The 12963-nt window shown below is 40.0% G+C and overlaps 1 pseudogene; it reads right to left on the bottom strand.

The window, feature by feature from the left end:
- Window positions 1-12378: 12378 nt before the first annotated feature.
- On the bottom strand, window positions 12379-12750 carry LOC122726112 (annotated as a pseudogene).
- Window positions 12751-12963: the final 213 nt, after the last annotated feature.

Below are 12963 nucleotides of genomic sequence, written 5' to 3'. Positions count from 1 at the left end.
TAGGGCTTACCTGCTAAGGTATGAATTAAAGTACATACCCAGAGTATTTTGAATCTCAGGTAACTTTGCCTGGGAAATCCAATGTGCTAGGTGGGAGTGCCTCCAGTGAAATGTCAAGAGAGCTTGGTACAAGGGCAGCTAGGTAGTGCATTGGATAGAGCACCAGCCTGGAGTCAGGAGTACCTGAGTTCAAATCCAGCCTCAGACACTTAACACTTACTAGCTGTGTGACCCTGGGCAAGTCGCTTACCCCAATTGCCTCACTAAAAAAAAAAAAGAGAGAGAGAGCTTGGTACAGTGAAAGATCTCTGTTATTTGCTACCTATGAGAATTTATGAAAGTCATTCTTTAGGTCCCACATTCACATCTGTAAATGAGGGAACTGAATAGTTATTTCAAAGGTCCTTTCCAGCTCTGAATCTATGATCTAAAGAGGGGTTCCTTAACTTTTTGTGTGTGATAGAGACTTCTTTGGCAGTCTGAAAACACTGCCTCAATATAATGTTTTTGAATGAATAAAAATAATATATAGAATTACAAAGGAAACCAGATATATGGATAAATAATTATGTAGTCTTCCTCATCCGAGTTCATAGATCCCTTAAAATTTCACCATTGATTCCAGGTTAAGAACCCATGAAGAGGGGCGGCTAGGTGGTGCAGTGGATAAAGCACCGGCCCTGGATTCAGGAGTACCTGGGTTCAAATCCGGCCTTAGACACTTGACCCTTACTAGCTGTGTGACCCTGGGCAAGTCACTTAACCCCCATTGCCCCCAAAAAAAAAAAAAAAAGAACCCATGAAGATCCTCCTGTGGAAACAATTTATGGGAGGATGAACAGAAGGGTAACCTTGGACAGATTGTGATATGTCTCATTTCAAGGAGTATTACATCCATGAGGTCATAGGTCCAGGGAAGTAGTAAAGTTTTTTTTTTTAAATTAAAAAGAAAGAAATAAGCTACACTACTAGTATAGTCATTTCTATTCTATTTATTAAAAGTCTTTTTCATTTTTAAAAGTTTTATTGATGTTTTGTTTTTGCATTACATTACAAAGATTACTTGCTATGAGAGATTTCATAAAATAAAAATAATAATATAGTGAATTAGTCTGAACGTACAGGCAACATTTCACTTCCATAACACAGCCCTAGCTTTCTGTTTAAAAAAAAACAACTAGGGGCAGCTAGGTAGTACAGTGGATAAAGCACAGGCCCTGAATTCTACAGGACCTGAGTTCAAATCCAGCCTCAGACACTTGACACTTACTAGCTGTGTGACCCTGGGCAAATCACTTAACCCTCATTGCCCCACCCTCCAAAAAAACAACTAAAACAAACCAGAAATCTATTTTTTCTTTCTCCCATCTTGTAACAGATATGCATAGTCAAGCAAAACAAATTCCCTCAATAGCTGTATACAAAATTATATATTTTTCATTGTGTACCCTAAATCTATTACCTTCACTTCTCTGTAATGAATAGCATTGTTCTCCAGAATCATGAATGGTCATTGTACTGATTTGGTTCTTATAGATTTCAAAGTTGCTTGTTTTTATAGTGTTGTTATTATATAAATTGTTCTAGTTCTGCTCATTTGATTCCTCATCAGTTTATAAAAGTCTTCATAGTTGTTAGTTTTTATAATATTGATATAGTATAAATTGTTTTTGTTGTATTCACTTTACTCTGTATCATTTCATTCTATGTCTCTTTGATATCATCTATTTTTCATCTCTTATAGCACTACAGTATTCCATCACATTCATATATCAATCAAGACTTATTCAGGGAGCAGCTAGGTGGTGAAGTGGATAGAGCACCAGCCCTGGATTCAGGAGTACCTGAGTTCAAATCCAGCCTCAGACACTTGATACTTACTAGCTGTGTGACCCTGGGCAAGTCACTTAACCCCTATTGCCCCGTTTAAAAAAAAAAAAAAGAAAAAAAAAGACTTATTCAGCCATTTCTCATAGCCATATTTAAATTTTTTAAATACTCCAAATTGCTACTAATTAAAGAAATGCAAATTAAAGCCATTGTGGGATTCTACCTCTCACCTATCAATGCAGCAAAGATCACCAAAAAAATGAACATTATAAAAAAAAATAAAAATGAATGTGATAAATGTTGGAGACATTGTGGGAAAACAGACGTGTTGATGTATTGTTGGTGGACCTGTGAATGGGTTAAAGCATTCTAGAAACCAATTTAGAATCATACATAAAAAAGAAACTAAATAGTGGGTGCCCTTTCACCCATAATAGCTATACCAAAAGGGATTCAAGAAAGAGTAAAAGGTCCTTTATATACAAAAATATATATAGCCACTCTCAAAAATCCCATCTTGTAAACTTACCTAGAATTAAGTTCTGTGATGAAACCTGTGGTCATCAATAGCAGACAACAGGCCTATAGTCTAGGCCTGTAGTGTCAAATAGAAATGGGGCCACTAATCCATACATAAGGAGCCTCGGGAACCACATACTGACTTATTTTTAAAATGTGATGTTTCTCTATGGTTTTTTTTTTTATGTTTGGTTTTTTTGGGGTTTTTTTGGTGAGGCATTTGGGGTTAAGTGACTTTCCAGGGTCACATAGCTAGTAAGTGTCAAGTATCTGAGGTTGGATTTGAACTCAGGTCTTCCTGAGTCCAGGGCTGGTGCTTTATCCACTGCACCACCTAGCTGCCCCTCTCTATGTTTTAAAGTATTTTTAAAAATATTGTTAAATAATTCCAAATTACATTTTAATCAGTTTCAGGTCAAGGGTTATGTATTTTATGCCTCTGGTCTAGTCCATGATAGTAATAACAACTTATATTCATCTGTACTTTAAGGTTTACAAGCATAGTCCTTGCAAGAACTCTCTAAAGTAGATAGTGTGTTCATAGTTATATTATTATGTTTCAAGGTTTGTATTATTATACCTATTTTTCAGATGAGGCAACTGAGGCTCAGAAAAGTGAATCACTTTACCGGATCACATAGCTAGAAACTTGTTAAAACCAGGATTCAAACCTATATATATTCTAATCTTCAAGGACCATGTTCTTTCTATCTACACCACAACCTCTTCAAATCTATTAAGTCATCATATATATTATGTGTAGTGGCGGGAAGAATTAAGAAACAAGCCAAGGTTCCTGGAAGGATGACAAAAATAATTCAGGTCTTGGAAAATAGGTTGCTATGAATTTAGGAGGAATTTTTGTTCCTTATCCCATGATAAGCAAATTAGAATCAAGTTAGCTTTCATAAAGTTTACTATTTCTTTGCTTATTTTTTAAATTCTTCCTAACCTGGTTCCCAAATTTGCTGATGTATCACTTTGTGAATTAATATCAGTAGAAACATGTTAAACAGCTTTTATTTACCTAAAATTCCAAAGTAATAATTTTGTTAATTGATATATTTTTTAAAATCTGTCTTGCTAATCTTTCAATTTCTGTATTGTGGCATCAATAATTATGCATTTTATTTACTAGTTTTGTGTCCAGTTAGAAATTAAATAATTTCTTAATTACCTGGAGCTTGGCTGCACTCTTTGTAATTCATCTCAGTTTGCTTCAACTTTGCACTCAGATTTCATCACATGCTTTGGGATCTTTTATTCTCCAATGATATCACTCAGTTCCATCCATGGGTTATCGACTTACTCCTGGGTAATGCATATACAAACAACAGTAATACTAGTTACCTACAATTCAGGTTATAGCTCCAGGTTCTAATATTTTGCTTCTGATAATGAGATTGAATCCAAAGACTAGTTTTGCTGCAAGATAGGCTGAAGAAATTAAAATGCTCACTTGCTTTGATTGATGCAACCTAGTTAAAAAGGGGAGAGGGGAGTGGGGGAGCTAGATTAACTAAAGAATACAAAAACAAAAACCACAACCCTATCACATTAATCTTATAGGAATACACAAAAATGATTAATCGGTAACTACTGAATTGCAAATGTTTCTCTAACTATGGCGTTTAACTGAATGAGGAAAACTAACAACTTCCACACTCTGAACCTCACCCTCTTGTGGGTAGGACAATGATTTCCCAGCTTCTCCCTAAGGAGATACCTAAACAAGTAACTCCCTTGGTCAACACTTCCACTCTGACCCTAGGTGGAGGATGCGACGCTTTCCTTGACCTGCCCTAAGACAACAAAATGAAAGAGAACTGATGCCGGATGGTCTACGTAGGTCTATGCCAATTCTTTAACCTCCACCCACCAGATTACTATTGACCCAATTTTGTACTGGGTTCCTTTTTCGTCCAGATTATCTCAATCTTTTCTCTGCTTTGGATGAGTGAAAATATTATCTATCAATAAAAATCTCTTTGGTTTGTCTTTCGTCCACAGTTGGTAACCCCAGCAATTGGAAAGAGAATCTCCTCCCTCTCTGCTGCAGTATAACCTTACCTCCAGCCCCACCATTTGTTTGTTTTTTTAATCCTGCCCTGCCCCCATGGACACATACATAACACATATACACACCTGAATGATATCTTAGAGAAACCGGTTTCTTTTTTAGAACACACATCAAGACTGACTTTTTTTTTTAAGAGAAAAGAAATGGGGGGCAGCTAGGTAGCGCAGTGGCTAGAGCACCAGCCCTGGAATCAGGAGGACCTGAATCAAATCTAGTCTCAGACACTTGACAGTAACTAGCTGTGTGACCTTGGGCAAGTCACTTAACCCTCACTGCCCTGCAAAAAAAAAAAAGTACTCTGAAGAGAAAAGGAATGGGGTTTAGCTCCATGAGAATACTAATTTGAAGACACAGGGAATTAGACATTTCACCACTGTTGTCGACAAACAGAAGCGGCTTTCCCCCAGTATCCAATCTGTTGCCAAGGTCTGTTAATTTTATCTTTGCAACAGCTCTCAAATATGCCCCCTTCTCTCCTTGATGCTATCCCTACTCTGGTGCAGGGATTCATCACCTCACACCTGAACTACTTCGACAGCCTGCTGGTTGGTTTGTCTGTGTGAAGTCTCCCTACTCCAATTTATTCTCTTTTCAGCACTAAAGTGATTTTCCTAAAGTGTAGGTCTGACCATGCCACCTCCATGCCCCACCCAGATTAATAAATTTCTGTGGCTCCTATTGACTCCAGAATCAGATACAAATGCTCTGGCATTCAAAGCCCTTCATTATGTCATAGCCCTCTCCTACCTCTCCAATCTTCTTATAGCTTACTCCCCACCAGGTATTTTTCTTTTCTTTTTTTTTGTTTGGTGAGGCAATTGGGGTTAAGTGACTTGCCCAGGGTCACACAGCTAGTAAGTGTTAAGTGTCTGAGGCCAAATTTGAACTCAGGTCCTCCTGACTCCAGGGCCAGTGCTCTATCCACTGTGCCACTTAGATGCCCCCAGGTACTTTTCAATCCAGTGACATTGGCTTCCTTGCTGTTTCATGAACAAGACACTCCATCTCTCTTTGCTCCAGGCATTTTCTATGGCCCCATGCCTGGAATGCTCTCCCTCTTTGCCTACTGGTTTCCTTGATTTCCTTTAAGTCCTAAATAGGATATCACCTTCTACAACTTTTCCCAACCCCTCTAAATTCTAGTATCTGCCCTCCTTTAAATCAATTTATATATATATATATATATGTGTGTGTGTGTGTGTGTGTGTATGTATGTATGTATATACATATATATGTGTGTATATATATACACACATATATATACATATATATATATACATGCATATGCATACACACACATCTTATTTGTACATATTTGTTTTGCTTGTCTTCCCTATTAGGTTATGAACTCCTTGATTGGTAGAAATTGTCTTTTGCTCCTTTTTCTTTCCCCAGAAGGGGGCAGCTAGGTGGCTCATATGATAAAGCACTGGCACTGAAGTTGGGAGGATCTGAGCTCAAATGTGACTTCACATACTTGACACCTACTGGCTGTGTGACCCTGGGCAAGTCACTTAACCCCAACTGCCTTAAACATTCAGGGCCATCTTCAGTCATCCTGGTAATATATCTTGCCACTGGAACCAAATGGCTCCAGAGGAGAAAGTGAGGCTGGTGACTTTGCACAGCCCTTCTTCACTTAAATCCAATTCATTTGCTAGTCATGACATCCATCATGGTCCTCTTCAAGAACAAGACCAGATAGTTCTTTCCCCAGAGCTTAGCACAGTGCCTGGCAAATAATAGGTGCTTAATAAATGTTCATTGACTGATTCCTTTTCTGTACTCCTACAACTCCACAGCTTGTCCTCTCTAAATTGAATGAGTCCTTTGTTACAGTAGCTGTACTTCTGATTCCCTATCAAAGTCTTTGCTTTCTGATGCACCTTCTCTGTATCCAGATGTATAATTCCCTGGGAAATGGACTCCTGGGAATTTTTTCATGAGCAATGTTCTCTAGGCCCTAGCCATCATGAAAAATGGAGTCCTGGAGATGCCTTATCAGTCATATAAACGAAAACACCAATTGAAAATAACTCAAGACCAAAAGTCCTTGTTAAGGAAAACACAACTATTTTCAATAAAGTATTCTTTATATCTCTGCAAAATAACTCAAATATAATGATTCAGTTTTAGTAAACTCAATCAATATTATATAGAAGGTTAAAAATCCAATATAAGGGTTGATAAAATATAATATTCTCATCTTTAGACCTGCCACAGTCCTATGAAGTTGTGAAATTTTAAGACTCTCATTTCATATTGGGGTGATCTGGGGCTCATGGAGCATTCTCAATGCATCAAAAGTCCAGAAAGGATTAGGAGACAGTTCCTATGAATTTTTAAAGTTAACGGGACACCAAGGCAATGTAGCTCCATCAGCAGAATTTTATTTTTAAAGACACTGCATGGAGTGTTTAAAATTTACTAGAGGTATCCATGACCATTTTAATAGATGATAAAATTCATAACTTACAGATGAATGTATGCATCATTGTCTCATTTAAACTTGCCAAAGACCCTACAAAAACAAAGCTCAGAAGAAAAGCTTGATGTGGGCTGGAATTTAGGGTCAAATTGATTTTGAGTTGTCCCAAAAGAATTACAAGACTCCGTGACTCAGTTTCCCAAGTTTTATTGCAATACTGTGGGTGACCACAGGGAGAGAACCAGAATATTGGAAAGGATCTCTCAAATAAGGAAAGGTATAAATTGATTATCAGTCCTCATTATAATAATCACCACCTTGGGGAGGTACAGCGGGAGGGCCTGTCCTTCTCATTACAATATTCTCCACCTAGGGGTCGTGCAGGGAGGGCTTATCCTAATTTGGAGTTCCTGGGGGTCCTAAACCAACCTCCGAGGTGGTACCTTTTTCAGTGGAGGTGTGTTTTGGGGGTTTACAAGTCATAAGGTGAATCTGGGGACAAATTTGGCCTTTTCTGTGCATGTCTCCTTTTTTTTTTTTTTTTTGTGAGGCAATTGGGGTTAAGTGACTTGCCCAGGGTCACACAGCTAGTAAGTGTTAAGTGTCTGAGGCCGCATTTGAACTCAGGTACTCTTGACTCTAGGGCCAGTGCTCTATCCACTGCGCCATCTAGCTGCCCCCACATGTCTCTTTCTGATTCCCATGGCTAGTTTCAAAATATAATCATTTTTCATTAGAATTTCTATAGGGGCAGCTAGGTGGCACAGTGGTAAAGGCACCAGCCTGGATTTAGAAGGACCTGAGTTCAAATCCCCGCCTCAGACACTTAACACTTACTAGCTGTGTGACCCTTGGCAAGTCACTTAACCCCAATTGCCTCACCAAAAAAACAAAACAAACAAACAAGAAAAAAAAAAGAATTTCTATAGGTTGTCTTTTTTTCTTTATTGTTATTTGACCCGACCTGTTCTGGTCTGTTTTGGAGGTTGATCACTATGGGTATGAGAACCTAACATAAGTTATCCATTAACTGGGATCTGACTCCCTTTTAGAGCTAATATCTGTATTAGTTAGAGCTTGGGTCTTAGGTTTTTCTATTAACCCTTTTTTGCCTCCTACATCAAGCTGACACATAACATTCTACAATTGTTTTAGAGCTAACAAATATTTAATTTATTGGCCTTTTTTTCAATTCTGATCTTTCTTGACCCTTCTGCAGCATCTGACACTATCGATCGCTTCTCTTTCTGGATACTCTCTCCTCTCTGGGTTTTTGTGACTGATCTCTTATTACTCCTTCTACCTGTCCAGTCACTCTTTCTTGGTCTCCTTTGTTGGTTCTTCATGGTGTCCCACCCTTTAACCCAAGGCTCTACTCTGGCCCAGCTTCCCCCAATTCTTTTCACTCAGTACTACTCATTTGATGATCTCATCAGCTCCCATTGGTTCAATTGTAATGATTACACAGATGATTCCCAGGTTTATAGAAAGCCCTAGTGAGTTCAAATCCTAGTCATACATCTCCAACTGCCTCTTGGATATCTCAACCTGTCTTGTAGGCATCTCAAACTCAACATGTCCAAAACAAAACATTATCTTTCCCTCCAAACCTTCTACCTTTCTAAATTCCCTTGTTAGTGTGGAGGGCACCACTACCCTCCCAGTCACCCCAAGCCCGAACCTCCATGTCAACTCAAGTATTCACTCTCACTTGACCAACATTGCCAAAACTTGTCCTTGTGAGAAAATAATAGGGTTTTTGGAATGCCCAAAGGACCTTGCTGGAGGGGATTGATTGGATTAATATTGATTGGATTAACTGACTTCAGTGATTAACTCACTTAATTAACTTAAAGTTAATTCAATTAAAACCACACCTGCCTAGCCCTCAAGAGGATATGTTCTTAGAGGGTGTGAACTCTGATCTCAACATGGGACCACCCTCAAGTCCAGTGAACCAATGGATTTGATTGATGCTAGCCAGTTAGCTTGAAGCAGTGTGTAAGGACCACTTCTCCCCCCCCCAAAAAAAAAAAAAACCCTTCCATGGGCAGTTACTCTCAGTTAGACTCTCTCAGAGGTGCTCTTGGTGGTAGAAGACTTGGAGGAAGAAGCAGGTCAGACTGAGCTCTATTTTTCCTCTAGGCTAGAAGGCCAGGCTGAGCTCTGTTCTCTCCTCTAGGCTAGATAGGCCTTTTCTTAACTTTCAGAGACATGTGTGCTCTCTTTACTAATATTTAATATGCTTTAATAAATGCTTAATGCCCCCAAACTGGTGCTGAAGCTTCTGATTTATAAGTAACAACTATGTTAGGAACCCTAGCTAATTTTCCCTATGCTTGGGACAGAAATAAGGCAACCACATACAGTTTTACTCGCTACATCCTTCATAACATCTGTTGTATATCTCACCTTCTCTCAGTCCACACAGGTACAGCCCTAGTTCAGACCCTCATAATGTCTCCCCTAAACTACTGCAATAGCTTTCTGACTACTCTCCCTGCCTTGTTTCTCTCCACTCGAATACATATTCCACTCAGGTGCTTTTCTAACGAGTTCTACTTGGGGGCAGCTAGGTGGTGCAGTGGATAAAGCACCGGCCCTGGATTCAGGAGTACTGAGTTCAAATCTGGCCTCAGACACTTGACACTTACTAGCTGTGTGACTCTGGGCAAGTCACTTAACCCCCATTGCCCCGCAAAAAAAAAAAAAAAAAAAAGAATAGGTCTGGCTATGTCAGCCTCTTGCTCAAGGAGCTTTAGTCAATCCATATTACCTGCAGGATCAAATATAAACTTCTCTGTTCAGTGTTAAAGCTATTTAATAACCTGGCCCCTTCCTAACCTATTTAGCCTTCCACCATACAGTCCTGTATGCACTCAAACTTCCTCCCAGCAGCCTATTTGCAATTGTGTGAAAGTGATACTCCATCACCTCTACCCCCGCACTTTGTCTTTTAGTTTCCCTGATTTCCTTTAAGACTCAGGTCAAATTCTACTTTCTACATAAGGACCTGATCTCTGCCCCATCTCCCTCCAGATACTAATGCCTTCCCTTTTCATAATGCCTTAATATATCTTGGTATGTACTTGCTCTTTACACATTGTCTCCCGATTAAAATGGGTTCTATGTAAGGCAGATTTTTTTGTCTTTGTATCTCCATGGCTTACCTCAGTTCCTGAAAATAGTTTGTATTTATTAATGCTGTTGACTAACTTATTGAATTGCTGTTATGTTTCCTATAATGTCTGGTATCTGTAGTTCTACCGTATGTGGGTAAGGCTTTACTTTTTTTTTTTTTTTTTTTGCAGGGCAATAAGGGTTAAGTGACTTGCCCAGGTCACACAGCTAGTAAGTGTCAAGTGTCTGAGGCCGATTGAACTCAGGTCCTCCCGAATCCAGGGCCGGTGCTTTATCCACTGTACCACCTAGCTACCCCATATGCCTTTGAATTCTTTGAATTTTGTAACTCCATGGGCTAACTTGTAGTTTCTACCCTAAAGAATATAAATGAATCACTATTGCATACTACAGAATAGATATATATTGTATATATTTTCTCTAGATACTATGAAAGTACCTCTGAGATAACACGTCTGTTGTTTATGAGTTATTTTACCAGGCAGGTACACTGGATACAGCGTAAGGTTGTTGGCTGAAAGGAGCCAATCAGGAACCTGCATGAGCCAGAAGTCTTGCTCACTCCTAGATACCTTTGCTAGTTTTCTCTGGGTGACCTTGATGAGCTGAGTCCTACCCCACCTCTTACCCCCTAGCCCCAGCAAATTGACTCAAACAAGCTTCTCAGTCACTGTTCCTGCAAAACACCCTGCTTGTATTTCACCTGTTCCGGGGAAAGATTGCCGTTCTTTTCTCAGAACCTCCCCTTTGTGGTTTTCAAGCATAATTCTCCCTGGCCTCTGCTGGGCTGGGTTCCTTTGTACCTTGTACTGGGGGTCTTGGCACTACTGTCTGATTTCCCTCCTAATAAAACTTTGTTTTGCTTTCAACCCAGCTGTGGACTCCCTTCATTTTTGTTGTTGTTGTGTTGTTGTTGTTTTAGTGAGGCAATTGGGGTAAGGTGACTTACCCAGGGGTCACACAGGTAGTAGTGTAAATGTCTGAGGCCAGATTTGAACTCAGGTACTCCTGATTCCAGGGCCGCTGCTCTATCCACTGCGCCACCTAGCTGCCCCTACTCCCCTTCATTTTGAGGGGTGGGTTTCACCTGGTTGACAATACATATATGTAATAGAGTTGGATCGTGCATTGAGTAGACCTGTCAGTGCTACTCAGGTCACATGCACTAGCACTACATTGGAACCCACAGGGTAGCCTCCAAAAGCTGGACACATCCATCTCAGTATGCCTGTTAGGTCACCCTATATTTAGGAAAGAAAGATAAAGCAGAAGAGTAGTTTAATCAAGATCCAATCTCAGCGTACCAGAGCTAGATGTGCTTTAGCTGCCATCTGTTCAGGGCCTTCATGGCCCCTCCAGGCAGGACAAGAAGAAAAGAAAACTGGTAGAAGACAGGTTATTCGCATTTAAAGATCACCAAGCCATTTGCCTCTTCTTGCTCAGTGACCAATAAGGAGATTATCTTCATCTTCTTAAAGCACAGAACCTTTCAGCATTGCCCATACCTGTCCCCTAGAGTCCCCAAAAGTTTCTAAGGAATACTCTGGGATGACCCTTGTCACAGGGAAAATTGGTTGTGGTGGGTCCCTTAGGTATTCCTCTTTAAAAAATTTAACCCTCTCACACACAAATCCAATTAGAATAAAATAATCTTTTATTTAGGCGCTAGAGAAAGGGACCAAGAGAAAGACTTCTTTCAAGGGAGGCGGGTGTGTCAGAGGCATGATTCTCTGAGATACCTATCTCCTCAGAACAGATGCTTTTATAGGTGACCACCACCTGCAATGGAAAATTTCCCTTTGGAGGGAGGGAAAGCTTGAATGGGGTGGTGGTCCTGACGTTCTGCAATCAGGCAGAAGCCACGCTTATTGGGCTTAGCTCCCTTGCTTTTCAAGGTGTGTCGTCCTTTAGCTAGTAGGCCAGTTAAACTTTAATAGTCCTCCAAATCCTGTATATGTCCCAGTTGCACATATTGCCAATCCCTGCTGCATCTCTGTTATATGTATATATCCTGCTAATGCACCTTTGGTAGATCTGTGAATTGGTCAGCCTTGGGGAAGCAATTTTGGAACCAATGCTTCAGAAGTCATAAAACTGTGCATATATACTCTCTCTGACCTAGTGACACTACCAGAACTATACCCCTGAAGAAATCAAAGAAAAATAAAAGGACTCACATGTACAAAATATGGGAGTGGCACTTTTTGGAGTGGCAAAGAATTTGAAACTAAGGGGTGAGAACTACAAAATTTACTGAGAACTGATTCCCCACCCAGTCCCCTCTTTTCCCAGACAAATGAATTGCCTGGGGATTACTGTCTTCGTCATTTCCAGATTTTTTTTTTTAACAATTTGTCTTTTTATTTAGCACTTCTACAAATTACGCCCTAACAGCAAATTTCTGAAGAGGGTACAGGCGTTCCTTCCTCTGCTGTTTTTTGGTCTTCAGGCTTTCCTCGTGCTTATTAAGCCTGCGGCACATGGCACGGGTCTTCTTGGGCTGAAGGTCCAGGGGCTTCTATTTCTTGCCCTTATAGAATTTCCTGAGGTTCTCTTTCTGTGTCTGGTTGATGACAGTCAGGACTCAGGCAATAGATTTTCGGACAACTCGGATCTTAGATAGCTTGGATGCAGGTCCTCCAGTGACCTTAGCCACTCTCAATTGGGAAAGTTCCACCTTTAAATCATTGAACTGTTTAAGTAGCTCCTCCTTCTTCTTCCCACAAAGATCCCTGGCCTTGATTTTTGCCATGATCAAAGATACGACAGCCTGCCACCGGAGGAGAGATTTCCAGACTCTTGATGGACGTATGGACCTTCCCCCCAAGCAACTTATCCCCTCCAAGGTTCCCCACCTTACTCCCTGACTTTATGTTATTATGTAAAAAGGGTCCCACCTACATTAAATAGTTTCTATTCAGAGTCAGTAACGGCTATACTTAACTTGAGAGCAGTTCTATTATTT

This window comes from Dromiciops gliroides, chromosome 4, assembly GCF_019393635.1.
Source record: "Dromiciops gliroides isolate mDroGli1 chromosome 4, mDroGli1.pri, whole genome shotgun sequence".
NCBI lineage: Eukaryota > Metazoa > Chordata > Mammalia > Microbiotheria > Microbiotheriidae > Dromiciops > Dromiciops gliroides.
The sequence above is the reverse complement of the archived record's forward strand: the minus strand, read 5'-3'. Positions and strand labels throughout refer to the sequence as shown.